The following is a 26894-nucleotide window of genomic DNA, read 5'->3' as shown; positions in this document are numbered from 1 at the left end:
CCCGTAATTCTTTTATAAATCATGTATAGGAGGAGAAACAAATGGTAAAAACAAACAACAGCAGACTAGCACGTGTATTTTAATACCCTAAGGAAAGATGGAGCTCTCCTACAGCCCCTCCCACAGCAATCTTAATCCGCTTCCGTCTTGGGCAGCAGGGGTGAGTAGTAGACTTCTCTATAATTCATTACCACTTTCTCCACAAATCTCATCTACCGTTAAGGAATATGTGTGATGAGTCCTTTACTACGTCGGTTGACAAAGCAGTGTTAGTGTCTGGTTTCTCCTCTTTGCTCATTTTATTAGCCCTATCATAAATACTATAATATCGGCACCTATAATTGAATCTTTAATACCATAATTGAGTCTTTAATTAATATTTGATCAATTTTTGCAGCATCTGTGAACACATGTAAGAGCTAGAAAATCAGTCCTTAAAAAAACTAAATACAACTTTTAATGTCTTACCAATGTAACATTCCAAAGTCATAATCCTCATAAAGACAGAGCGTCAACTATTTGTCTTCTGAATTTAAGACAACTGAATCAGAAGCAAATTTTTGAAAGAGTAGCATATAATTTGATACATAATCCAAACAGCATGAGAGCTGAACTGAATCTTTATACACAGTTTGTTTTTAATTTTAAAATAGCCTGTTAACAGGAAAATAGTCCCTATTTATCTTCTCATAGTCAAGAGAGTGGGAATGTAAATGATACCAAAATGTGTCTAATCACTCAATGATTTATGTCTGGCTTTGGAACACATTACAAATCTCTCAGGTAATGGAACCCTTTCGAAGCTCAGTACTAAGGTTGACAGGATAGGGTTTGACTATATAAGCTAAAAAAAATAATATAAAGAAAATGTTACTTCATAATAAGAATTGACTATACAAAGAGACAAACAAATACCAACCTGAGTTTCTTAGGAAAAAAGAGTTTACAATGTGCTTTGGTGTTCAAATGAAAATGGAAACTAGCCCCATGGTAGGTTTCATATTACACTGGTATTTACTAGATAGTAGTACTTAACTTGGTTGAAGTCATGATGGGGAACTTTAAAGGGCCAGTGTGTATATTTCAGTATTCATAAGCTTTTTTTTTTTTTTAAGATTTTATTTATTTATTTGACAGAGACATAGCGAGAGCAGGAACACAAGCAGGGGAAGTGGGAGAGGGAGAAGCAGGCTTCCCACGGAGCAGAGAGCCCGATGTGGGACTCGATCCCGGGACCCTGGGATCATGACCTGAGCTGAAGGCAGACGCTTAACTGACTGAGCCACCCAGGCGCCCCTCATAAGCTTTCTAATGTCATGAGGCCAACTCCTACTAAAGTTGAAGGACAAAGGACCAAAATCCTGATAGGAAAAGAAAAAAAAAGGAAAAAGTTCACCCTTAAGATTTTGAAATATCCCTAAAATATAAAAATTCAAACATACAGAAATTAAAACATAACATTTCTCACCTGTGAGATTGGGAAAAGTTTAAAGTATGACAACACATTCTGTTGGCGAAACACTCTCATGTTGCCAGTGGAAGTGCAAACTAGTACTGCCTGGAGAGGAACTTGGTCATACCTAAGAAAACCAAAATGTACTTACTTATTGACCCCGCGATCTCACTTCTAGGAAAATACCCCGACAATAACCTTCCAACAGTGCAAAAAGCACACGCATAATGCACGAAGTTGCTCACTGCAATATTATTGGAGATGCTCTAAATGTCTACACATAGAGTGAGTGAATAAACTATGGTACATCCACCCAAGGGAGTCCTACACAGCTTACAAAGCATGAGGAAGAGCTCTATGAATTGATGTCATCATATCCAGGATATATTAAATGAGAAAAGCAAAGTGCAAGGGTGTCTACAGGTTACCATGATATAACAAAGGTAATATAAGAAAATATGCATGTATCTGCTCATTTGTGTAAAGAAACACGGCAAGAATAGAAACTAATGAGACTGTTTACCTACAGAGGGTGAGTGGGTTCAGTGTGGAAAGTAAGGAGGATTGGGAATGGGGTATTTGGGACAAGTGACCCCTTTTTCAGTATACATTTTTGTTTAGCTCTGACTCAGAACCATAGTAGTGTTTTCCGTAGTCCAAAAATAATTGAAACCAGCCATGGTGTTCAGGGAACTCAAAATGAAATAAAAAGTAATGAATGAACCTGCCTATATTACAAATGAGTGACATTACCACACTGAAGGGGACAGGAAAGAAAACTAGCATACAACCAGCAACTTTGAGAACAGGATGTGACTGTATAAGGCTAAAGACATAACAAACTATACACAATTATACTGTAGGTAGTAAAGGGTTATGGGTTAGCAATTCTAAAAACACCTTTAGCATATTTGGATTGAGCAAATAAATATACTGTGGATAATGAAAGATCCATAATGAAAACAGGTTTTCATTATTGGAGAAAAGGAGTCACAAAAGTTGAGAAAGACTAGAATGAACCCTGTGGTGTTGGATTGAAATAGGAGGTTTTTATATGTACAGATGCTTTGATAAATACAGACGGATGAGTGAGAATATACATATACCTTTCCTAGTTTTGTCCACTGAGAGAAGGGCCTAAAAGTAAAGACACCCCAGCAGCAGTGAGTACACCTAGTACACAAATACTGGTTTCTAAATACCTTCTATAAAGGGAACTAGGGCACCCTGGAGAAATGGTTGATTCCAGGGCTGGGGCAGGGAAGTCATAAAACAAGTCCGGAATATCTGTGATGCCAAAAAAGGGAGTGCTCATAAAATGGTGGGGATGGAAAGGGGGGCATGACAAGGGACTCAGGAGCCAACTTAATGCTTCTGATGGCCAAATCTGGAATGCTTTGAAAAAAATAACTCGGGACGCCTGGGTGGCTCAGTCCGTTAAGCGTCTGCCTTCGGCTCAGGTCATGATCCCAGGGTCCTGGGATCGAGTCCCGCATCGGGCTCCCTGCTCCGCGGGGAGCCTGCTTCTCCCTCTGCCTCTGTCTCTCTCTCTCTGTCTTTCATGAATAAATAAATAAAATCTTAAAAAAAAAAGAAAAAAATAACTCAATGCTAGCAATCAATTGTAAACCGTGCAACCAAACATCCATGATATAAGTGAATACTTGCATAAATAAATGAGGGAAAGAGACAGCTTTCCTTACAGTAGAATACCAATTAATAGAGCTAGAAGGCGTGATGTAAACAAAATCCTCAAAAACACAGTAACTGTTAAAGATAGGAATCATTAATGAATGTTAAATGCAGTGGGCAAAAGAATGACAAGATATGTACATAGGTTCAGCTCTGTGCTCAGGGTAGAGTCTGCTTGTATCCCCACAAGATATTATTGGAGACGGAAGAATACTAACTTGGTGGTTAGCCAACTTGACACCTCCTTCATCAAATGATCAATAAGATGTGAGGACATCGTGTACCATCTGATGGATGTGCTGAGAAGGGCATGATTCTGTGGGACTCTTGCCAAAAATGTATAACGTCAACCTCAAGACAAACCCAAACTTTGGCACGTCCTACAAAATAAGTGACTAGTGGGACACCTGGGTGGCTCAGTCAAGCTTCTGACTCTTGATTTCGGCACCAGGTCGGTCCTGGGATCGAGCCCCATGTTGGGCTCTGTGCTCAGGGTAGAGTCTGCTTGTCCCTCTCCCTCTGCTCCTCTCCCCACTCCTGCTCTCTCTCAAATAAATAAGATCTTTTTAAAAAACGACTAGCATTCTTCAAAAATATCAAGGTCATGGAAGATAAAGAATGAGGAACTGTCACAGATTCAAGGAGCCATGACAACTAAATTCAATGTGGGATGCTGGATGGACCCTGGAGGACGGTTCTGACAAAGGAGGGGTGCACAGGGGGCTTCTCTGGTACTAGCAAGATTCTGTTTCTTGACCTGAGTGGGGGTTACATAGATATTTGCCTTATGATTTTTTAACTATGCTTATATGTTTTACGCACGTTCTTGTAAATAAGATGTCTCATTAAACAAAAATGCTGCCTTATGAGTTGCCCTCAAATCTGTGAGGTTTACCTTATCCCCTAGTAATGGGTTGAACTGCACCCTCCCACCCCCAAAAGAATATACTCAAGTCTTGGGCGCCTGGGTGGCTCAGTTGGTTAAGCGACTGCCTTCAGCTCAGGTCATGATCCCAGGGTCCTGGGATCGAGTCCCGCATCGGGCTCCCTGCTCTGCGGGGAGCCTGCTTCTCCCTCCCCCACTCCCCCTGCTTGTGTTCCCTCTCTTGCTGTGTCTCTCTCTGTCAAATAAATAAATAAAATCTTAAAAAAAAAAAAAAAAAAAAAAAAAGAATATACTCAAGTCTTAACCCCAGTACCTTAGAATTTGTCTTTATTTGGAAATAGGATTTTTACTGATGTTAATTAGTTAAAATGAAGTCAGTGTGACCAGGGTCCTGAGAAGAAGGTAGCCATGTGAAGACACAGAGACACACAAGGGAGAAGGCCATGTGACGGTGAGGGTGGAGGCTGGAGTTCTGCAGCCTCAAACCAAGGAATGCCAGAGATGGTCAGCAAACCAGCAGAAGCTAGCATGAGGCAAGGAAGGGTTCCCCTCCATGTACCAGAGGGCGCACAGCCCTGCTGACATCTTCACTTGGAGCTTATTCTAGCCTCCCGAACTGTGAAAGAGTATATTTCTATTTTCAGCCACGTCATTTGTGGCCCTTTGTTACGGCCACCCTAGGAAATTGACACACCCCTTATATCTTGTGAATGGGGACATTTTTGGATGGGTTGTCTGTGTACCTTCAGTAAAAGGTCGCGTTGAATCCATGGGCTTATGGGAGGGTAAGAGCTGCTTCACGGCCCAGCACATGTAGAGCTCATCCTGAGAGAAACATTCGTCTCCGGGGATATTACATCTTCCTGCCTCAAATTAACTTAATCTACACATCAAGATGCTCTTCAGAACATGAAATAGTTGTACACAGTGATTGCATGAAAAATCATAGATAGAACACATAGGACTTTCTTGATAGGACATTAAAGATAGAATTTTTATCATTCCTTACGCCCGGAATTCAGCTCCAAATCGAAGCGGGTGTCAAAGGTATACAACTGATCTTCCGATGGGGATGATGATGAGATGCAAGTGGAGATAACACACAAATTCTAGAAACGATGTCCTTCCTGTTGTGGAAATAAATGAGAAAAAGAAAATTACAAAGTGGGTGGGAGCTGACCAAGAGGGTTGTGTTTTGGGTTTGAGATGCTGAAATCATTTATGATAATGCGAATACTGCTAGCAAACTACGGAGCATTGAGGACAGAAGGCCGGCACCTAGCGAGAGGGTGAGCTGGTCACCAGAGAGCAGGCCCGTGCAGTCTTATATCTGACAATTAATTTTGCATTAAAATAGCCACGTTCCAGTCCCCAGGAGCTGCTGCCCAGAATTCACATTTACAGGAACTTGGTAAAGGGCCACAAAGTCAACCCTCTGCTGCGTCCTTCCACACAGGCCCGTGCGTGACTTGGGAGCCGCTGGTGTACAAATCAGCCAGACCCCACGTTACAGCTTTCCCTCAAGCAGTTGCTGACTCATGTGAAAGCACGGATATTCCAACATCCTCCTTGCAATTAGTATAATAAAAGTACTTATGGAGGGGGCACCTGGGTGGCTCAGTCGGTGAAGCGTCTGCTTTCGGCTCAGGTCCTGATCTCAGGGTCCTGGGATCGAGTCCTGCATCGGGCTCCCTGCTCAACATGGAGACTGCTTCTCTCTCCCTCTCCCTCTGTGCTCGCTCGCTCTCAAATAAATAAATAAAATCTTTAAAAATAAATAAATAAAAGGACAGTGAGTTTATTCCATTGACCAACCATTGCACGATGGGCAAAGTATTTATGCAGACAATGGGCACATTAGGGATGAAAAGCAAGGATTATTAGATAATGTATCATTAGTTTGCTAGGGCTGTCATAACAAAGTATTAAAAACTGTGTGGTTAAGGGGCACCGGGCTGGCTCAGTCAGAGGAGCATGTGACCCTTGATCTCAGCGGTTGTGAGTTTGAGCCCCATGTTGGGTGTAGAGCCTACTTAAAAAAAAAACAACTGTGTCGTTTAAACAACAAATGCATTGTCTCACAGTTCTGGTGGCTAGAAGTCTGAAATCAAGATGTCACAGGATCGGTCCCTTCTGAGGGCTGGTGAGGGAGAATCTGCTCCCAGCCCCTCTCCTTGTCTTGGAGAAGGCTCTCTGTCCCTGTGTCTCTTCACATCATCTTCCCTTTGTGTCTGTCTTTGTATCCCCACTGCCCCTTCTTATAAGGACACCAGACATATTGGATTAGGGCCCACCCCTCTGACCTCAAATTAACTAGATTACCGCTGTAAAGATTCTATCTCCAGATAAGGTCACATTTGGCTGTACTGGGGGTTAGGATTTCAGCATATGAATTTGGGAGGTGGGGGAACACAATTCAGAGCATAACAAATGTGGTTGTGGATTATGGATTTAGAGAGTAAGAAAGAGAAGCACTTAGCCCTTTAATCGGCCCAATATGTGTTTATGATGAAGTTGGGATTTGGGGAACACCACATGGGACATGAACAAGCTGGCGGTAAAGAGATTTTAAAGAATGCTCCCTTAACGTTTCTTATGTTTATCTGTGTCTACTAAATCTAGACAGAAACTCAGCACATGGAATTCTCTTCCTGATTCCAAATATCTCACTACATAATCAAGACCCATTGGAACCCAGGCCTTTTGCCACTGGAGCTTCCATGACTTCATGGGGCTGGCACGTGTATGTCCCATGGGGTGGCCTGTTCCGAGGGCCTCGTGTCATCCTGTCAGGCAGCATCACCTGTCCGCATAACAAAATTTCTCAGAACAGGACATGTGCAGTGGTGCTGTGCTTTCCAATTCTTCTTGCCTTCCCACTCCTTTCTCAGCCTGAATGCTTTTTTCTTTCTTTCTTTGTTTTCTTTAAAGATTTATTTTAGGGGCGCCTGGGTGGCTCAGTCAGTTAAGCGTCTGCCTTCAGCTCAGGTCATGATCCTGGCGTCCTGCGATCGAGCCCCGAGTCGGGCTCCTTGCTCAGTGGGGAGTCTGCTTGTCTGCTTCTCCCTCTCCCTCTGCCCCTCCCCTCCGCTCCTGCTCTCTCCCCCTCAAGATAAATAAATAAATTCAAGATTTATTTGGAGGGAGGGGCAGAGGGCGAAAGTCTTCAAGCAGACGTCCCACTGAGCATCGAGCCCCACATGAGACTCGATCTCATGGATCATGAGATCGTGACCTAAGCTGAAACCAAGAGTCGGACGCCTAACCAACTGAGCCACCCAGGCACTCCTCTTTCTTTCTTTTAAACTGAGGTGGCATTGGGGCGCCTGGGTGGCTCATTCGGTTAAGTGTCCAACTCTTGGTGTCAGCTCGGGTCATGATCCTAGGGTCGTGGGATCAAGCCCCACGTCAGGCTCCTTGCTTAGTGTGGAGTCTGCTTGAGATTCTCTCTCTCCCTCTCCCTCTGTCCCTCCCACTCGTTCTCTCTCTCTGAAATAAATAATTTAAAAAAATAAACTGAGGTGACATTCACATAACATAAACTTAGCCATCTTAGGGTGAACAATTCAGTAGTATTTAGCACACTCACAGTCTATGCAACACCCCCATCTAGTTTCAAAACGTGTTTATCACCCCAAAGGAGACTCTATACCTATTTAGCAGTTAATCCCCATTAGCCCTTCCACCCAGCCCCTGGTGACCTCAAATCTGTGTTCTTTCTCTATGGATCTACCTGTTCTGGACATCTCCTATAAATGGAATCATACAATACGTGGCCTTCTGTGTCTGGCTTTTTTCATTCAGCACAACGTTTTCGAGGTTCATACACATTGTAGTGGATATCAGTACTTCATGCCTTTTTATACTTTAATAATCCACTGCATGTGTCCACCACACTTTACTCAGTCCTTCAGTCACTGATGGACATTTGGTCTGTTTCTACCTTTTGACGATCGGGGCTACTGCTGCTATGAGCAAGTGTGCGTGTGTATCAAACGGATTATCTAATGGCACTCAGCACCAGTCTAGTTCTGATTTTCCCACATCTAAATGATAAAAATATCCCTTCGGTCTTTTATTTAAAAATTACTAATATATGCACATCGCTTCCAAAAAGTCGAATAGTACTAGAAGGCTTATAATAAAAGTGACCATCCCTTGTCCCACCTGTCCCCACCTCATAAGTGACTCCCCAGAGTTCTCAAACCCAGCCTGCACCCCCTCCTTGGTACCCGCATCCACCGTCAACCTCCAGTTCCTGTGTGAGGAGCCATGGAGTTTGGACCCCTGGCCCTGCAGTGTTGAGAGGAGACACGGAGCCACCTTCCGTGGTAGCTGCACTAGCTATTCACGGACATTTCACTTTGCCAAGTCCACATGGTGGTGGCATTTCCTCTCCTCCTTGCCCTTGTGTATTTGCATATTTTATTCCTATAATGGCATTAATTGAGGTCTTGGGAGGGAGATAAAGGCATGTGCTCAACCCACCTTGTTTAACTAGAAGTCCAGGGAGTTCCTTCCTTCCTTTGTAAAGGAAGACAACAACGCTGTCTTCCTTTATAACTTGTTAAAATGCAGTGCCTACTGCAGTAAACAAAGAAAACAAACAAAAGGTGGAAAATTAAAATTAATCTCCAGGTTCGGATTCCCCACAAAGCCAACTCTGAGACAAGATTTAGGTGCAAGGAATTTGGGGAGTGCTCCCAGGAGCATAGTGAGGGCGTGAAGAAATGAGATAGGGAGAGGAGGAGAGAAAGCTAACAGGAGCGCCCGGTTAAGTGTGTGACTTCAGCGCAGGTCATGATCGCCAATGGAGCACCCCCTCCCAGTATCGGGCTCCATGCTCAGCTGGGAGTCTGCTTGTCCCTCTCCCTCTTCCACTTCCTCAGCTCATGCTCTCTCTCTCTCTCTCTCAAATAAATAAATAAAATCTTTAAAAAAAAAAAAGAAAAGAAAAAGCTAATAAAGGTGCATTGTTGGATGCATTACTACTATGTGTACCCCAGGGCTCTTTCCCATTGAGGACCCTCTGGGAAACTGACAAGGACACACCCCAGCAAAGGGTGACTTCTGTTGTTCCAGAACCCGGACAGGATCACCTGATGGAAGAACCAAGCAGCACCCGGAGATCTTGGAGGATCGGAGGTTTATTTAACACCAGCAGGCTCAGAGGAGAGTGATCTCCAAAGGTCTGAGCCCTGAGCACAAAGGCGGCAATTTATGCACTTCTACTTCCACATATTTGGCACTTTTGGCACGTGCGTGAAGCGGGGCAGGGAGAGGAAACTGGAAGCAGAGCAGGGAGAAGAACCCGGAAGAGCCCCGGGGCAAGGACTGAGACTCTCTCACTGGCTCAGTCAGCCATCTTAGGACACAGATTTTCCTTATCTCTGTCATTGGAGGGAGTTGCTCTGGGGACATCAGCTCCCAGCACTCTAGCTTGCCCCGTACACCACCAGACATGCCCTTAAGCAGAGAGACTAGAAAACTTATGGCCTGTGATAAAGGACTCCAGGTGATGACTTGGGGGTGGGGACCAAGGCACCACCAGCATCTGTTCAAATGACCTAGAACCCCAGCTCCCAGAGAAAACGACTTGGCATTTTACTGTATTTCTTTCCAGGTTCTTTCTATGATTATACACTCGTATGTTCTTTTATGAAAACAGAATCATACAGCATATACTATTCTTTTTCACCTATTCTATTATATAAATTTTCCATTGTTGTTACCTAATCTCCTCAATTGTAATGATTAGGAGTATGAGCTCAGGAGTCCCACCGTCTAGTTCTGACACAGGCACTACCACTTACTAGCAAGAGATCAGACCCCCTCCTTCAAGTTCTTCATCTATAAAATGGAAGTAATAATTGCCCTGCCTCATAGGGTGGCGGGGAGGTGAAATGCACCATTACATGGAAAGTTCTTAGAAATTACTTGGCATGTGGCGAGTACTCAATAAATGTTACCTCATTGATTTTCTACATCATTTTGATGGCTGTATAGTACTTCATTGTGTGGATGTGCTATAATTTATCTATTCCTCTCCTTCCGTTGACTAGGTTTATAAATAATTTAGACAGGATAATCAAGACTCAGTTAACATTCTTATAGCTAAATCTTTGGACACATAAACAATTATTTCTTTAAAATACATTCTTAGAAGTAGGGGCACCTGGGTGGCTCAATCGTTAAGCATCTGCCTTCGGCTCATGATCCCAGAGTCCTGGAATGGAGCCCCACATCGGGCTCCCTGCTCAGCGGGGAGCCTGCTTCTCCCTCTGCCTGCCATTCCCCCTGCTTGTGCTCTGTCTCTCTCTCTCTCTCTGTCAAATAAATAAATAAAATATTTTAAAAATAATATAAAATACATCCTTAGAAGTAGAAGCACTGGTTCATAAAGTATAGACATTTTTAAAGATTCTATGTATGTAATTTCTCTCCAGAAATGTATCAGTTTAGGGGGGGCACCTGGCTGGCTCAGTCTGCAGACCTTGTGACTCTTGATCTCAGAGTTGTGAGTTTGAGCCCCACATTGGGTGTGGCCATTGCTTAAAAATAAAATCTTAAAAAAGAAAAGGAAAAGAAAAAAGAAATGTGCCAATTTATATTCCAACTGGACCTCAAGAGTGTTCTGTTTTCTGTACTATATTCCCAACCATGGAAATTTTTATTTAAAAAAAAATTTTTTTTTTGCAAGTTGATGGGCCACCTCCAAATCTTTGGTTTGTGTCATTTATTAAGCAGTTCGTCTTTTCCTCATTACATCTAAATGCTTTAATTTCAGATGACAAAAATTTAATATGCATATTCGGACCTGTTTCTGATGTTTTTATTGTGTCACAGATTTTTACATTTCTGTTACCACTACCCCTCAAACTCCCCAGATTCTTTTTTTAAAAAGATTTATTTATTTATATGTGAGAGAGATAGAAAGAGAGAGAGCATATGGGGGAGGCATAGAGGGAGAGAGAATCTTAAGCAGATTCTACCCGGAGCGGGGAGCCCATTCGGGGGCTCGAACTCACCGCCCTGAGATCATGACCTGGGAGGAAGTGAAGGGTGGGTCGCTTGACCGACTGCACCACCCAAGTACCCCAAAACCCTCCAAACCCTATTGGAATTTTTTAAAATTGTGCTTAATGTATAGCTTATTTGGGGGGAAAGTTGATATTGTTGTGATATTAAATGTTCCCATCCAGGAACAAGAAATGTCTATCTGTGCAACAAGGACTTTTAAGATAATGATGTTCATTCTAAAAATAGAATTTTGAGGAGCTCAGTTTTTTCAAAATCTAAAATTAATCCCACTTCCGCATTTTCAAATTCAGTGCAACTTAGGGAGGAAACTTCTGCCCATTTTGCTTTTTGTTTGACCAGTCTAAGACATTTCACAATTTCTACTAATTTTTATCATTTCTCATCTACTTTTATTTTTCAACTGCTTGTTTTCTCTTTTATATATCTCTTAGTTCCTTATCCTAAAAAATAGCCTTTCTCTTCTTTTAGCTATAAAATGTCATCCAAAAAGAAACAGCAAATATTCACTCTGTATTCATTTCATTCAATTCAATATGAGTGAACTTTCCACAAATACTGAGTATTTGCCAAGTAAACAGAGTAAAATCATATTAATATGCTACTTGATAACATAATGTGATATTGTTCCATATTTAGTCCCCTAATTATTGAAAAATAATGACTATCAGAGTCCTCGCTTGTGGCTTAATAATCAAGTTTTCCACATGGTAGCCTGCCCAGCAGGCTGGCTCTTGTTGACCTTGTCCTCAAGACAAATTGCATTTCGTTGGCTCCATGGTCTATTCCTTCCTTAGAAAAGCTATAAAGATGTGTTCTTTCTGGAGACTGTCTATGGATCATATCATGTGCCCTTAGCCCTTCTTTCTCCTGCCTGTTTTGGCACCTCCTTCCAACTTTCTCGGCCCCTCTGGACCTGACTTCCTGCCGCTCCCTTACTCAAGCTTCTCTCTGGCTCCCTGGGATGTTTATTGCAACACTATGCGAAAGAGCAAAAAATTGGAAACAACTTAAGCCTATCAATACGGGAATTGTCAAGTCAAATTTTAATCTATTCTGTAACCGACCAGCAGCGTGATCTTGATTAAGTACTTAACTTTTTTGTAACTTAGTTTCTTTGATAAAAATGGGGATCTCGGGCGCCTGGGTGGCTCAGTTGGTTAAGCGACTGCCTTCGGCTCAGGTCATGATCCTGGAGTCCCAGGATCAAGTCCCACATCGGGCTCCTTGCTCAGCAGGGAGTCTGCTTCTCCCTCTGACCCTCCTCCCTCTCTTGCTCTCTCTCATTCTCTCTCTCGCAAATAAAAAAAAAAAATGGGGATCTCAGTAATATCTACTCCATGGGATAGTTGTGACGATGAAATGGGCTAATTTTTATCAAGCACTAGAAGGGTACCTTATGCACAGTAAGTAGTATATACTTGTTCATTAAATAGGAAGGAAGAAAAAGACAAAAAATTTATGGAATACTAAATAATGGTAAAAAAAATCAGGATTCTATATAGATGTATATGGCATCTTATTAACTAAAACCATTTATATAATATATAAACCTATACAAAATATATTGTTAAGTTAAAAATGTGATGGAGAATAATATATATATTGTGATCGCATACGCATATATACACACATATGCACATTGTATATGTATGTATCCCACACACAGGAAATTAGAGAAATACATCCCAACTTTTGACTATGATAACTAATTTCTTTTTTTAAAAAGATTTTATTTACTTATTTGACAGAGAGAGAGCACAAGCAGGGGGAGCGGCAGGCAGAGGGAGAAGCAGGCTCCCCACTGAGCAGGGAGCCCAATGTGGGGCTCGATCCCGGGACCCCGGGATCATGACCTGAGCCGAAGGCAGCTGCTTAACCGACTGAGCCACCCAGGTGCCCCTGATAACTAATTTCTGGGTGGAGAATTTTTATCTTTAATTCTTTACACTTCTACACTGTCTGAATTTTTAAATCATAATATTATATTAATATATGACTTGTGCAAACGAAAATTACATGAAGAGAAAATATAGGCAAACGACATGAGCAGACAATTCACAAAAGATGAAATACAAATAGCTTCCAAGCATATGAAAAGACATTCAAGATCAGTAAATATCAGTTGAAACAAAGAGATACACATTTTTGTCTTTCAAATCAGCAAAAAATAAAAATGCTTAATAACATTCAGGATTAAGGATCTACTTGTTCATGAAATGTTGATGGAATTTAAAGGGGGGAAATCATATATATGAGTGACTGTGTGTGTGTGTGTGTGTGTAAATTGACCAGATGATAACAATTCTAGTCTTCTGACTCTATCCTACAGAGGTTTTAGCACAAATGCATAAAGACGAGTATGTAGGATGTTTACTTAAACATGATTTTTAATGCAAAATTGTTTAAATTTCCACACCAGGAGAAGGGATAGATTAAGGAATACATTCCAGCCATTACAAAAATAAGGTTTAGGGACACCTGGCTGGTTCAGTTGGTGGAGCATGCAACTCTCTTGATCTCGGGGTTGAGAGTTCAAGCCCTATGTTGGGTGTGGAGATAGCGTAAAAATAAAATATTTTAAAGAATAAAGTTTTTATGCCTAAGCTGAAAAGTTCATAACATAAAGAAAACAAATTATGCTAGCAGGACACTATTTATGGTAGGATCCCGTTTTTGTGAAAATAAGGGCAAAACCCTACTTTTGTGTAAATATGCTTGCAAAGCATGGGAAAATGATGTCAAGCTTACACAGGAACTGAGTGATGACCAAGACAGGGGGTGGGACAGAGGAAATGATGCTTATGTAACACAGGTGTGCATTGTGTATACTTGTTTCTGTGAACTGCTATTGCTCTTGAATTTTAGAAGTTGTAGGGTTTTGGGCGCCTGGGTGGCTCAGTTGGTTAAGCGACTGCCTTCGGCTCAGGTCATGATCCTGGAGTCCTGGGATCGAGTCCCACATCGGGCTCCCTGCTCGGCAGGGGGTCTGCTTCTCCCTCTGACCCTCCTCCCTCTCGTGCTCTCTGTCTCTCATTCTCTCTCTCTCAAATAAATAAATAAAATCTTCAAAAAAAAAAAAAAGAAGTTGTAGGGTTTTTATAATCAACATTTTCATTAATAAATCTACATGTTACTATATTTTTATAAATGACAGCATTAAAAGGGACACCTGGGGCGCCTGGGTGGCTCAGTTGGTTAGGCGACTGCCTTCGGCTCAGGTCATGATCCTGGAGTCCCGGGATCGAGTCCCGCATCGGGCTCCCTGCTCGGCGGGGAGTCTGCTTCTCCCTCTGACCCTCCTCCCTCTCATGCTCTCTGTCTCTCATTCTCTCTGTCTCAAATAAATAAATAAAATCTTAAAAAAAAAAATTTTTTTTAAAGCGACACCTGAGTGGCTCAGTCAGTTAAGCATCTGCCTTCAGCTCAGGTCATGATCCCAGGGTTCTGGGATCGAGCCCCACATCAGGCTCCTTGCCCAGCAGGGAGCCTGCTTCTTCCTCTGCTGCTCCCCCTGCTTGTGCTCTCTCTCTCTCAACTCTGACAAATAAATAAATAAAATCTTTTTAAAAAGTGACAGCATTAAAAACAAATGTGGGGAGGGGTATATGGGAACCTCAATTTTGTTGTGAACCTAAAAATGCTCTAAAAAAATAGTTTATTCTTTAAAGCCAAATGCCCAAGAAGTTATGCTAAAAACATTTTTTAGCTTTGTGTTGTGATGTGAAATACGGTTTCCTAAACTGACGACCTCATATCAAGAAAAAAAATTACATGCAACATAGTATTTTAAGACAAAATGTTATGCTGCATTTTTTTTCTGCCTTCAAAATTTTACACAAAGGGAAGAGTTTCTTGAAGGAAAAGTGTAAAGGTTAAACATTTTTTCATCATGTGCTCCTACAATAACTCTCCTTAGCATTTACCCACATAAGTTGAAAATTTATGTTCACACAAAAACTTGCACACGAAAGTTTATAGGCAGTTTTGTTCATGATTGCCAAAACTTAGAAGCAACCAAAACGTCCTTATAATGGATGAATGGAAACACGAATGTGGTCCATCCAGATGATGGAATAATATATAGTGTGAAGAACAAATGAGCTTTTAAGCACAAAAAGACATGTATATCTACATATACATATAGCATATACATTAAATGTATATCACTAAGTGAAAGAAGAGAATCTGAAAAGGCCACATATTGTATGGTTCCAGCCATGTGACATCCTGGAAAAGGCAAAAACTATGGAGATAGTAAAAAGACCAGTGGTTGTCAGAGGTTCAGGGGGAGGACAGATGAATAGGCAGAGCACAAGGGATTTTTAGGGCAGTGAAATTATTCCATAGGATGCTACCATGGTGGATATATGTCATTATACATTTGTCAAAACCCACAGAACGTGGGGCGCCTGGCTGGTTCCCAGCAGATGAGCATGTGACTCTTGATCTCAGTTGTGAGCAAGCCCCGCGTTGGCTGTAGAGATTATTTAAAAAAAAACAAAAACAAAAAACCCTCACAGAATGTACACCACAAAGAGGGAACACTAATGTAAACTATTGACTTTAGTTAATAATCATGTGTCAATATACATTCATCAATTGTAACAAATTATCACACTAACACAAGATGTTAATAATAGAGGAAATTGGGATGGATGAGGGCATATACAAAAACTTTTCTATAAACCTCAAACTAGGGATGCCTGGGTGGCTCAGTTGGTTAAGCGTCTGCCTTCGGCTCAGGTCATGGTCCCAGGGTCCTGGGATCGAGTCCCGCATCGGGCTCCCTGCTTGGCGGGGAGCCTGCTTCTCCCTCTGCCTCTGTCTCTCTCTCTGTCTCTCATGAATAAATAAATAAAATCTTTAAAAAAAAAAAACCCTAAAACTACTTTTTTTTTTTTTCTAAAACTGCTTTTTTAAAAAAAGCCTATTAATTTTTAGGAAGTGTAAAGATTGAGGTCGATGCTTCCCACCCAATGTCCTGATCGGAGAGCCATCGGCAGAGACCCAGTAATTTATCATAGCTCAGTGGCTACCTTGGTTGAGGGGCACGCCCAGATACTGGAAGAATGAAGAAGAAAGCGTGCAAATGATAAACAGATTTAGCTAGTTTCTTTGCATGAACAGAAACCCTATTTAAAAAATTAAAATCGGGCGCCTGGGTGGCTCAGTTGGTTGAGCGGCTGCCTTCGGCTCAGGTCATGATCCCAGGGTCCTGGGATCGAGTCCCACGTCGGGCTCCCGGCTCAGCGGGAAGCCTGCTTCTCCCTCTCCCACTCCCCCTGCTTGTGTTCCTGCTCTCGCTGTCTCTGTCTCTGTCAAATAAATAAATAAAATCTTTAAAAAAAAAAAATTAAAATCACTCTCCTCTGCTCCTGAAGATCCCTTCCATCTCACCACCCATCTCTTGCACTTGTACTCACATCTGGATCAAACTCTATTGTCAGGCTCTGCTTCTCAAGTGCCGATGAGACCCAGACATGCAGTCCTTCACCTGGTCTGACTGGCGTATCCTCTGAGCAGTCCTGGGCATGGCAGGTGGCGATTTCTAACCTCATGTCCACCTTTGTACCCCTTGCGCCTGGAGGTCACCGGGGGGCACTTGGCTGGCTGGGACATCCTCTTCCTTTAGCTTCTGTTGGCTTCTCCCTTTTCATATGACTTGGACTTCTGTGTCCCAATTTCAGATTCAGTTCCCACAGGAATGTAAGTCCAAAAAGGCAGGGAATGGTGTTTGCATTGTTTTGTTCTCTGATGTACTCCTCCCACCTGGAACAATGCCTCATTCATAAAAGGAGTGTGGAAATACTTGGAAAAAAGTGATGGATGAATAAAAAAAAAGGAAAAATATATACACATATTTTTTCCCCTAACTGTTCCCTTTTGGGAAAAGCTCTCTTTTTTCTCTAAGATTATGTCCTTCTTACTTCTTTGGTGTTAAAATGGCTTTTCTCAAGTAACAGCAGTCACCTCTGTGGGAGAGACATTCACTTTGTACCGTCATCCTTTGTACATTTTGGTTTTACCTATTCAGAAAAAAATACATACAAATGTAAAATAAAGTAATTGATGTCCTTGCTGTGATGATGACAATTTTTACATGTCCAAAATGGGCAAAATCAAAATGTGTTATATTAATTTCCTAAATTTATTAAATTTTTTTAAATTAAGAGCAAACCCCCCAAATCCCAAGGCACTGAGTACAACTTGGCACTGAAGTATTGGATGAATAAGTGAACCACCTCTGTTTTGAAATGCTTGAGGTTAGTGTATAGAGTTCGCCACAATAAAAGTGTCTGTCATGACACTGTGAGTGAGGGCTCTTGTCACCTGTATTCTAACAACCAATTCCTGATTGCTTTCTCCACAACTAGGGTCTCCTGCTCAGATTCATTCTTATATACGCGCACGTGCACACAAACACACACACTGTCATCTGTCAGCAAGCACACTTGGGGGCCGCTCTGGGCGAGCTGGGAGGCATGGGGACCTCTGCTGGGATCCTGATGCCTCTGGCGGGGGATTGCAAGTGAGGCTGTCTGAGTCAGAATCGCTTGGGATTTGTTACACATCCAGGTTCCAGGGCCACGGAATCATCGTGGGGGTGGCCTGGAGTCTGGCTGGAAAGACACCCTGGGAACCCCTCCTGCTGCTCTCCCGTCTCCCTCCTGACCGGGATCTCCTCCAAAGGCCATGTCTTCTTCATCTCGGGATCCCCAGGTCTAGCAGAATGTGGCCTTACTTGGAAAGCACAGCGTTGTGGGTGAGGCCATACTGGAGTTGGGGGAGAGGGGGCTTAATGATCACCGGTTTCCACAGAGGAGGAAGAGAGCCCCAGGTGCGGAGGCAGGCACCCACAGAGAGTGCCATGTGCCGAGCCAGGCACGGGGCAGAGCCAGGCAGCTGCAGGCCAAGGATGCAGGAGCTAGGAAGACGCAGGGAAGGGCTATCCCCAGAGACTCAGAGGGAGCGAGGGTCTCAGACTTCCAGCCTCTGGAACCAGCGGATGCTCTGTCGCTGAAGCCAGCCGGCCTGTGGTACTTTGTCACAGCAGCCCTAGGAAACCAACACAGATCCGAAATGTAACACCTCTCCACCACATGACACCTGTGCCCACCATAGTGTTTCATTTTGTTTACCATGAAGGTGATCATATAATTTGAACTTTATGTATTGATTAGGCTTAGTAAGGTGAGTACTCTTTTTTTATCCCCCCACCCCAAATCTTTCCATTCCCTGGAAACGTAGGCTAAAATATAAAAGGGGGTAAAATATACTATATATAAGGGGGTTCCCACTTCCCCAGGGGTGGCACTCTTGGTTTATCTTCATTTGGGGGTGCTCTAAGCCAGGCTTCTCATATCAGGGTTGCCCTTGGTCCCCCAAAGACCTTGTGAAGATGCCGATTTGGATTGCAAAGGCCCAGATTCATCCTGAGCTTCTTCATTTCCAAAGCAGTCACCGGTCATATGGATGCTGCTGGACCCCAGAGGGGCGTGGAGCAGCAAGACCTTTAGCTCACGGTATGTCCAGGTCCTGTGGGAAATGGCGGGCTCCTTCAGCAGAGACAAGTGGATCTGGGGAGAGGACGAAACAGGTTTCCAAACATGGGTGTGAGTCGGGGGATAGAATCCGCCTGCTCTGGGATGCTCACTCTAACAGTGACGCAGAGGGCAACATCTCTTCGCCATGGTTATTAGTTTTATTTCCCCGGGCTTATCTTTTGGGTTTTTTAAATTTTTTTTATTTAAATTCAATTAACTAACATATAATGTATTACTGGTTTCAGAGGTAGAGGTCAGTGATTCATCAGTCTTATACAATACCCAGTGGTTAAAAGTCTCTTATGATTTGTCTCCCTCTCTGATTTGTCTTGTTTTATTTTTTCCTCTCTTCCCCTATGATCCTCTGTTTTGTTCTTAAATTCCACATATAAGTGAGATCATATGATAATTGTTTTTCTCTGACTGACTTATTTTGCTTAGCATAATACCCTCTAGTTCCATCCACGTTGTTGCAAATGGCAAGATTTCAATTTTTTTAAAGATTTTATTTATTTATTTGAAAGAGAGAGAGAGAGAGGGAAAGAGAGCACAGAGAGGGAGGAGCAGACTCGCCGCTGAGCAGGGAGCCCGATGCAGGGCTCGAATCCAGGAGCCTGAGATCATGACCTGAGCTGAAGGCAGATGCTTAACCGACTGAGCCACCCAGGCACCCCAAGATTTCAATTTTTTTGATGGCTGAGTAATATTCCATTGCATATATATACCACATCTTCTTTTCCATTCACCTGTCAATGGACATCTGGGCTCTTTCCATAGTTTGGCTATTGTGGACATTGCTGCTATAAACATTGGGGTACCCCGGGCTTATCATTTGGATTCTAACTCACTGATGAAGAAAAGGTTAAAATGCCTTGCACAAAATCATAGAGACTGTGTTTTCGGCTCCACAGCTACCTGCTTGCCCGTGCCTCTGATTTCTCTCTGGGATTTTAAAGCTCTTCCCAAGTCCAGATGCCCTAAATACTTAAAGATCCTTCATTCATAATAACAGTGGTGGTAATAATAATGATGACTACAACACCAATAAATCAAGTAACAATTTTAAAGGAAATCTACATTTTTTTCATTTGTCCAATATCTAATTATTAAAACAGAGAAAGTTATTTTGGGACACCTTAACCACCTCCTAGGAGTGATGGGGGGGTGGATAAAATATAAGCTAGTGTTGCTTTTTTATGTTAGCATTTGACAACGTGAGAAACAAATTTCATCAGATTAAGAATAGCCTTCCCAATATATCAGAAGCAGGTAGCTCAAACACACTTTTGTTCCTTCTGAGGATACGGCATTAAATTTAACCGGAACGTCCCACTTCCAACCCAGCAAGAAGAGCTGGACACTGAGGTGGCCATAAATCCCGGGGTGGCCTCAGCAGGTAACTCTCACCCTATGCACAAGGTGCACAGAATCATTGATTCTAGTTCTATAGTGGGTTTTATTACTGTGAAGAAAAGCTTTTTATTTCTACCACATAATTTGACACTAAAAATTATTAAAAAGAACTTAACAAACCAAAGCCACGACAAAAAAACAACAACAACAATGTGTTGTGTATGGATCATTTTTATGCTTGGGACCAGCTTTATTATTTTTGGAACGATTACAAGACTTCTGTTAAACATGTTGAATGTTAAGAGGAAACAGACTCTTGGCAAATGTGGAAAACCAATTACAGAAAACGTCTCTGCTAGAGCTAGAGAAACACAGGGAAGGGACGGGAAGAAGCTGGTCCGTCCCCTGCTCTTGCTGCCAAAAACACATAGACAGTGGAGTTGCCTTGAAAAGAATAGGACTGTTACATTGTTCTCGATATTTTTGTATTTACAGGCAAAAAATAGCAAAATGATACTTCTCAGTTGTAGTGGAGTACAACACAGAATTACTTTTAAGGCAAAGCTGATACAAGGAAAGCAGCATTTGCCAAATAAATAACCTAGAAAATGACTGTTACACAAAAGAAAAAGCTTCGCTGCTAATGAAGAAATCAGATTACCTTAAATTGTAAACACTTGAGGGGCGCCTGGGGGGCTCAGTCATTGGGCGTCTGCCTTCAGCTCAGGTCATGATCCCAGGGTCCTAGGATCGAGCCCCGCATCAGCTCCCTGCTCATTGGGAAGCCTGCTTCTCTCTCCCACTCCCCCTGCTTGTGTTCCCTCTCTTGCCGTGTCTCTCTCTGTCAAATAAATAAATAAAATCTTAAAAAAAAAAATTGTAAACACTTGAATTAGAAATATTAATTTACTCAAGGTTTGAGAGATCTGGTGTATCCAGTGTAGTAAAAGCATGCTACCACGTAAATGTTAATTAGAGGGTATCAATCATTTTATCTACATCAATATTGACAAGATTGAAATAAATGAAACTTCAATTTTGAATTGATTAAATTTTGAAAAAGCCAGACAGCTGATCTGGATAAAGAATCAATAAAGGAAATGGCGATCTGTATTTAGCTATTCCTTCATCATGTTCTTGTATGTGTTTGGCATGGTGCTAAGCACCAAGATGTGCAGATGAATGATGTGAGCTCTGACCTCAAGGAACCTCATTTTTCAAAGGGCCAAGCAGCAATTCCAATACAATGTGGTCAATGTTGTAAGAGACGCAGCCCATGTGGAAGGAGCCCAAGGAAGTCTTCATAGAGTTTTCCTGACAGAAAGAACAGCATCCTCCAGGGTCAAAGTGTGTGGGGGACAGTAGTAGTTTGCTGTGTGAGAGGGGGAAAAAAAACACAGCAGGGAAAGGCCACAGATGAAACTGGAGATATCAATAAGGGGCCACATCATGATGGATGTCTGAGGCAGGCCCCATCCAAGAAGGGAAGGAAAGGCACATTCACTTGGACTTTCGGAAAAGACTTTTAAGAAGTGTGGGCCAAGTGAAAGGAATCAGCAAGGTGAGGCATCCGGGGGCGGCCGCCATGGGAAGCCATCCCCACCCCAGGCTGAGGGGTTAAAGAAGGAAGATGGCGTGCCAGAATCTGGTTGTGTGCTGGAGCCCAGGAAGAGAGGGTGGCCACCTGTTGAGTGAGAAGTACTAGTACAAAGATACAGGAGTAGGTGCTTGCTATTAGATTTAAAATAGTTTTACACATTCATAAGATGTTTAAATATTTGGATTTGAAAAATATCAGATGGAGGGCATCTGGGTGGCTCAGTCGTTAAGCGTCTGCCTTTGGCTCAGGTCATGATCCCAGGGTCCTGGGATTGAGCCCCACATCGGGCTCCCTGGTCCGCCGGAAGCCTACTTCTCCCTCTCCCACTGCCCCTGCTTGTGTTCCCTCTCTCTGTCAAATAAATAAATAAAATCTTTTTAAAAAGAAAGAAAAATGTCAGATGGAAAGAGCTTCGTTATGGAACACTGTAAAACTACAATAAAATAAAAAGACAACCCCTGGCTAATGAGACCAGGCTTCAGTCAGACCTGCCCCTCTAGGCGCCTTAGGGACTAAGACACTGATGGCAGCAGGACTTGTGGATCGGGTCGCCCAAAGCTGGCCTGTGCTCCATGCTGCGCTGTCCACCTCCCTGTCAGTGTTTTACGGGAGATGGAGAAGCACTTGTTGGCCAAGGACAAAGAGCACTGGGTGCTGGCTGTGGGGCGGGTGGGGGCGGAGGACAGCTGAACACAATTCTTTCATCCCTCTCTGTCCCTGGAACCTCAAATCCTAGCGCTGATCCTTAATCACAAAAGTTAAACAGACTTAGGCAACTCAATTTTCAGTGATAATGAGCATCAGAAATCACATGGATTAATGAGTCGCAAGTGATCCCCTTCAGAATAATTTTATTTCTAATTTCTTAACCCTCCCGATACAGGCACCGTGAACAAGCAATGACAGGGAATGATTTGAGACTGAAAGCCCCTTTCCCCCGGACTTTGGCAGAGCTCCCCAGGAGCATGACCTGTCTACTGCCTGTAGCACCAGGTCTCTAAGGCCAAGGGGAATGTGAGAGGCAGCAACCCTCTACCCTTGATTGTCATGAAGGATGTGCCACTTCTCAGCCGAAGGTACAGACTGAAGAAGAAAGGGGAGGGGGGAATGTCTTGAAAGTACCAGCCCTTTCTCTCAGCTTTATGCTACTGAACCCCCAAATTCCTGTCACGCATTCTTGGTCTCCCCTCCTTTCTCTGTCTTCTGAAGAACTGAGTGACTTGGCAGCCTTCGGCCGATACTGACTATGGACACCAGCACCTCTGCTGGGATGGACACCAACCCGATGTACCCAACATGGCCAGCCGGTATTCTCGGGGTCTCATGAAGCCATAGGCCTGAAAGAAGAAAAAGAACAAAGAGAAAGAGAAAACACCGAAAAGCAGAAGGTGAGCAGACTTTCCCATGTGCTACTGTCCATGTCCATGTCTGGTTAAAAGAGAATAGAGATGCAAATTTCTGGGGGTGTTTCTCTTCAAAGGTGACAGACATGCTTGACTTTCCGCAGCAAACTAAGCACAGACGGCTCTCCGGCAGCCACAGGCTCACCTGAAATATAAAAGGATGAAAGGGCAAAATATTTAAATGTGTATCTGTTGAAAAAAATCTGATCAAAAGTGCATTAATAATCACACCCATAGAAATAACTAAGCCTGCTCAGGGATTGAGAACACATAGCCACATGACTTTGAGCAGAGTCAGACAGGATTCTAGGCCCGATTCCCAGCTCTGCCCCCCAGCTGTCTGACTTCAGGCAAGCTACCTAACCTTTCTGCATCTTTAAAATGGGGATAATAGGGGCGCCTGCATGGCTCAGTCCATGAAGCATCTGCCTGTGGCTCAGGTCCAGATCCCAAGGTCCTGGGATGGAGCCCCACATCAGGCTCCCTGCTCAGCCGGAGGAGAGTCTGCTTCTCCCCTTCCCTCTGCCCCTTATCCCCTACTCGTGCTCTCTCTCTCAAATAAATAAATAAAATCTTTAAAAAAATAAAACATATCCTATTTAATTAATTAATTAATTAATTAATAATAAATAAAATGGGGATAATAATGTACCTGCTCCCTAGGATTTTTGTGAGCCTCTAAGAAGATACTTAAAACAGTGCTTGGTATATACCAAGTGTTCGGTAAATATTATGATTCTATACAGCTTATTCTATAGTTACATATGGAATACCAAAGCAAAAGTCCTAAGGAAAAGACTTGCTGGAAAAGTCTCAAACTTACTTGGCTAGTCATTTCATGCCTTATAGACTATATCATACAACCTGCTGCTTATGTTTATTACAAACAGCTTATTTCACTCAGCTTAATCCCTAACTTTTAATCATTTATTCAATAACTTTCAGGTAAAATTAGTTTAATTCTAGAAATTAACAATTCAAATTCTAGAAGTTTAAGTAATCAAAACTAAATTCGCATCACTCACAGACATCCACACAACTATTCACGTTTCACTTCTGGAGACAGCTAGAATCTTTATGCCGATTATTTCTGCTTTTATTCCCATATTATGATGGGTGAGGTAGAGGAGATTGGAACAACTGTCATTTAAGGAAGTTGCAACAATGTTTTAAATTTTTCATTGTATCTCTTCTCTTTTTTCCTTTTCCATACCACAAAACAACAATGATAACAATGAAAAAACATATTAAATTAGTATAATTTTGAGGAAAGTCTGTACGATAAATTTATTTAACATCAAATCTGGTTTAGTGGAAATCCCTCTAATAAGGAATGAGGTCATGTCTCTTGCAATGAATCATGTCCATTAAATTTATCTTGTTTTCTGGATGTTTTCCTTCCTTCATTTGTTTGTCATTTCCAAGTCTCTAATTCTTGTTGATTGTTCAATTAAATGAAATCATTGACTTTTTTTTTTAATTTTGAAGAGGGCATTAAACTGAAGCTATAATATATTATAATCTACATTGGTAATGTCTGAAATTGTTGAATCACTATTTTGTACACCTGAAACTAATATAACACTGTATATTAACTATACTGGAATTAAAATAAAATCTTTAAAAAATTAAAACAGATTTAAATATATGCATATGTATACATATACATACATATATAAACACACAGGTAATCTGTATTAACACAAGTCTGCTTTTAACTCTACAATAATTTCTCCTACCCAGCTTTTTAAAAAGCAAATGCAACTTAGTTTTATTCAAAACTCTCCAAACATTTTCCATTTGTGTATCTCTTATTTCATATGTGTCTTCTTTCCTTTGCCATCTTTCTACTCCTTTGATACTGGGAACAAAATAGGAAAGACGGCTATTCTTTATTATAATGTTCCATTACCTAGAAAACTTATTTAGGATGAAAGAAAACCCTGCTCTTCACATTGACTAATAACTGATTGATCTCCATACATTTCTCCACTGCTCTCATTTCCCTTTACTCCAAAATTACACACTGAAAGATTACAACTCCACTTAAATAACTCCCACATACATTCAAAGATGATCTGAGAACTGAAATCTCCTCGAGGGCTCTTTAAAAGATCTCATTTATTCCAAGACCTTGAGATGTGATCCAACACACAGGACATGTCAGGAGTTTAAGTCTAGATTTAGAGTCAGAGTTATTTTAACAATAGAAACAAACTTGGAAAGCTACCAGTCCAGTCTTTTTTACAAATATGGAAACTAAGACCCAGAGAGGCTGTACTATCCAGAACAAAGTTATTTCATATACATATGAATATGTATTAATATACAGCTTAAAATTTCATAAAGGATATTCAGAAGAATTATCATAGGTCTTAAAGGACTCTTGAAGACAAAACGAATCCGTTTTTATGACAGTCGGCCCTTTTCAATTACCTTAATATTTTTAATTTTAAAGGAAACCTTTATATCAAACACAATTTTATTTCCTTGTTGAGAATGATTTTGTATTTTGAAACAGCACCTTTTGCCATTCTCAGAATCCGTGATCTCGTAAAAGTTACGTTTTCCCACTGTGGTGTTCCCACCATCGAAGGCACTCCCCGGCCGCGGGCACCTTGGCGACCGGAGCCTCGCTCCGCACCCATCTTGGTCTGTGGAAGGGCGGCGGGCAGGGACAGAGACGGCCGCGACCAGACAATGTCCTGCATTCACGGCGGCCTCGGCCAATCACAGGCCGGCGCCTCCCGGCCCCGCGCGGCGCCACCGGCCACGGCTCGGGCCCGAGAAAACCCATCTGCGGCCGTCCCGGGGCAGGGCGCGCCGCGCTCCAACGGCGCCCCGCCCGGAGGAGGGGGCCCATGGCGCGGGCGCCGCGGCGTCCCCTCAGGACACGGGTCGCGCACGGAGGGCAGGATGCGCCGCCCATTCCGGCACGAACTCGGCACTGTCCCTTTAAGACGAGCCTCCTCCCGGGGCCTAGAGGAGCGTCGGCGGCCCCGCCGCGGGGGGCAGCGACATCCGGGCTACCGGGCTGGCGACGACGACGGCCCCTCGGGCAGCTCCCAGTCCCTGCGGGACGCCCGACTGGCCGCGGCTAGGGAGCGCTGCCGGGGCAAAGGGGGGGGGGGGCCCTTCGGGGCCACGTGAGTCCCCAGCCCGGGTACAGCCCCGCCGCCGCCGCCCGCCCCCACCTCGCGGACGCCCGGGCCCGGACGCTGAGGCCGGCACGCGGGTCACGGACGCTTCGCCCGCGGGACCGCGCCGCGCGCGCCCGCTTCGGGGCCCGCCCCACCTCCTGCGCGTGCACAGGGGCGGGGCGCTGGAGAGACAGCCAATCAGCGCCGGCCGGCCAGGGACCGCCTCTGAAGTCCTCGCGGGGGGCGGTGCGGGAGGGAGAACTTCGTGGGGGGCGCGGCGCCCGAGGGCGGGCGGGGAAAAGCAGGAGTGCGGGAGGGGCTGGGAAGCTAGGCTTGCGGCGGTCCGGCTCGGATCCTGAAGCACCGAGGAAGTGAAAGGGGTGGGAGCGGCGGGGTGGGCCGCGGGCGGTGCGTGAGAACCGGCGCGGGCGGGCAAACGGGAGGAGAGGGGGAGGCGCCGGGAGCAGGTGGTGCGGCCGGAGGGGGGCGGGGGAAGGAGGGAGAGGGACGGGGGGTGGGGGAGCGATTAGGCACGTCCTCGAGATAGGAGGACTGGGGATGGACTTGCCGAGTTAATAAGCGTAAAGCCAGAATCTGTCAAGGTTTATTTATGCAGCTCAGAGAACTTGAAGAAGTTGTGAGCTTACTGGTGGAGATAGGTTCTTAAAATTTTCCTCTATCCGAATTTTTTTAAACATATTTTTAGTATCTGGTGGTATTTGTTAAAACAAAGTTGATCACAGTATTTCATGAGGGTTGGGAGAAAAGGAACAAAAGGCATT

General features: G+C 43.3%; 1 long non-coding RNA gene across 2 annotated transcripts; it reads right to left on the bottom strand.

Moving 5' to 3' along the window:
• Positions 1-1286: 1286 nt before the first annotated feature.
• On the bottom strand, positions 1287-26404 carry LOC123859043 (uncharacterized). Of its 2 annotated transcripts, XR_006794352.3 has the most exons (9): positions 25497-26404; positions 20631-23117; positions 18463-18649; positions 16496-18128; positions 8520-8615; positions 5640-5796; positions 5041-5158; positions 1469-1580; positions 1287-1361 (listed from the first exon to the last, which is right to left on the bottom strand). It is a non-coding gene; the product is annotated as an uncharacterized LOC123859043 (long non-coding RNA). The 2 variants fall into 2 exon arrangements; XR_010410693.1 differs by having other exon boundaries at positions 1336-1580; positions 25497-26403.
• Between the last annotated feature and the right edge of the window lie 490 nt (positions 26405-26894).

The sequence above is a fragment of the Mirounga angustirostris genome, unplaced genomic scaffold (genome assembly GCF_029215605.1).
Source record: "Mirounga angustirostris isolate CCGP_5_RB_7025 unplaced genomic scaffold, mMirAng1.0.hap1 SCAF_4, whole genome shotgun sequence".
NCBI classification, from domain to species: Eukaryota; Metazoa; Chordata; class Mammalia; order Carnivora; family Phocidae; genus Mirounga; species Mirounga angustirostris.
This window is presented reverse-complemented; position numbering and strand designations above follow the sequence as displayed.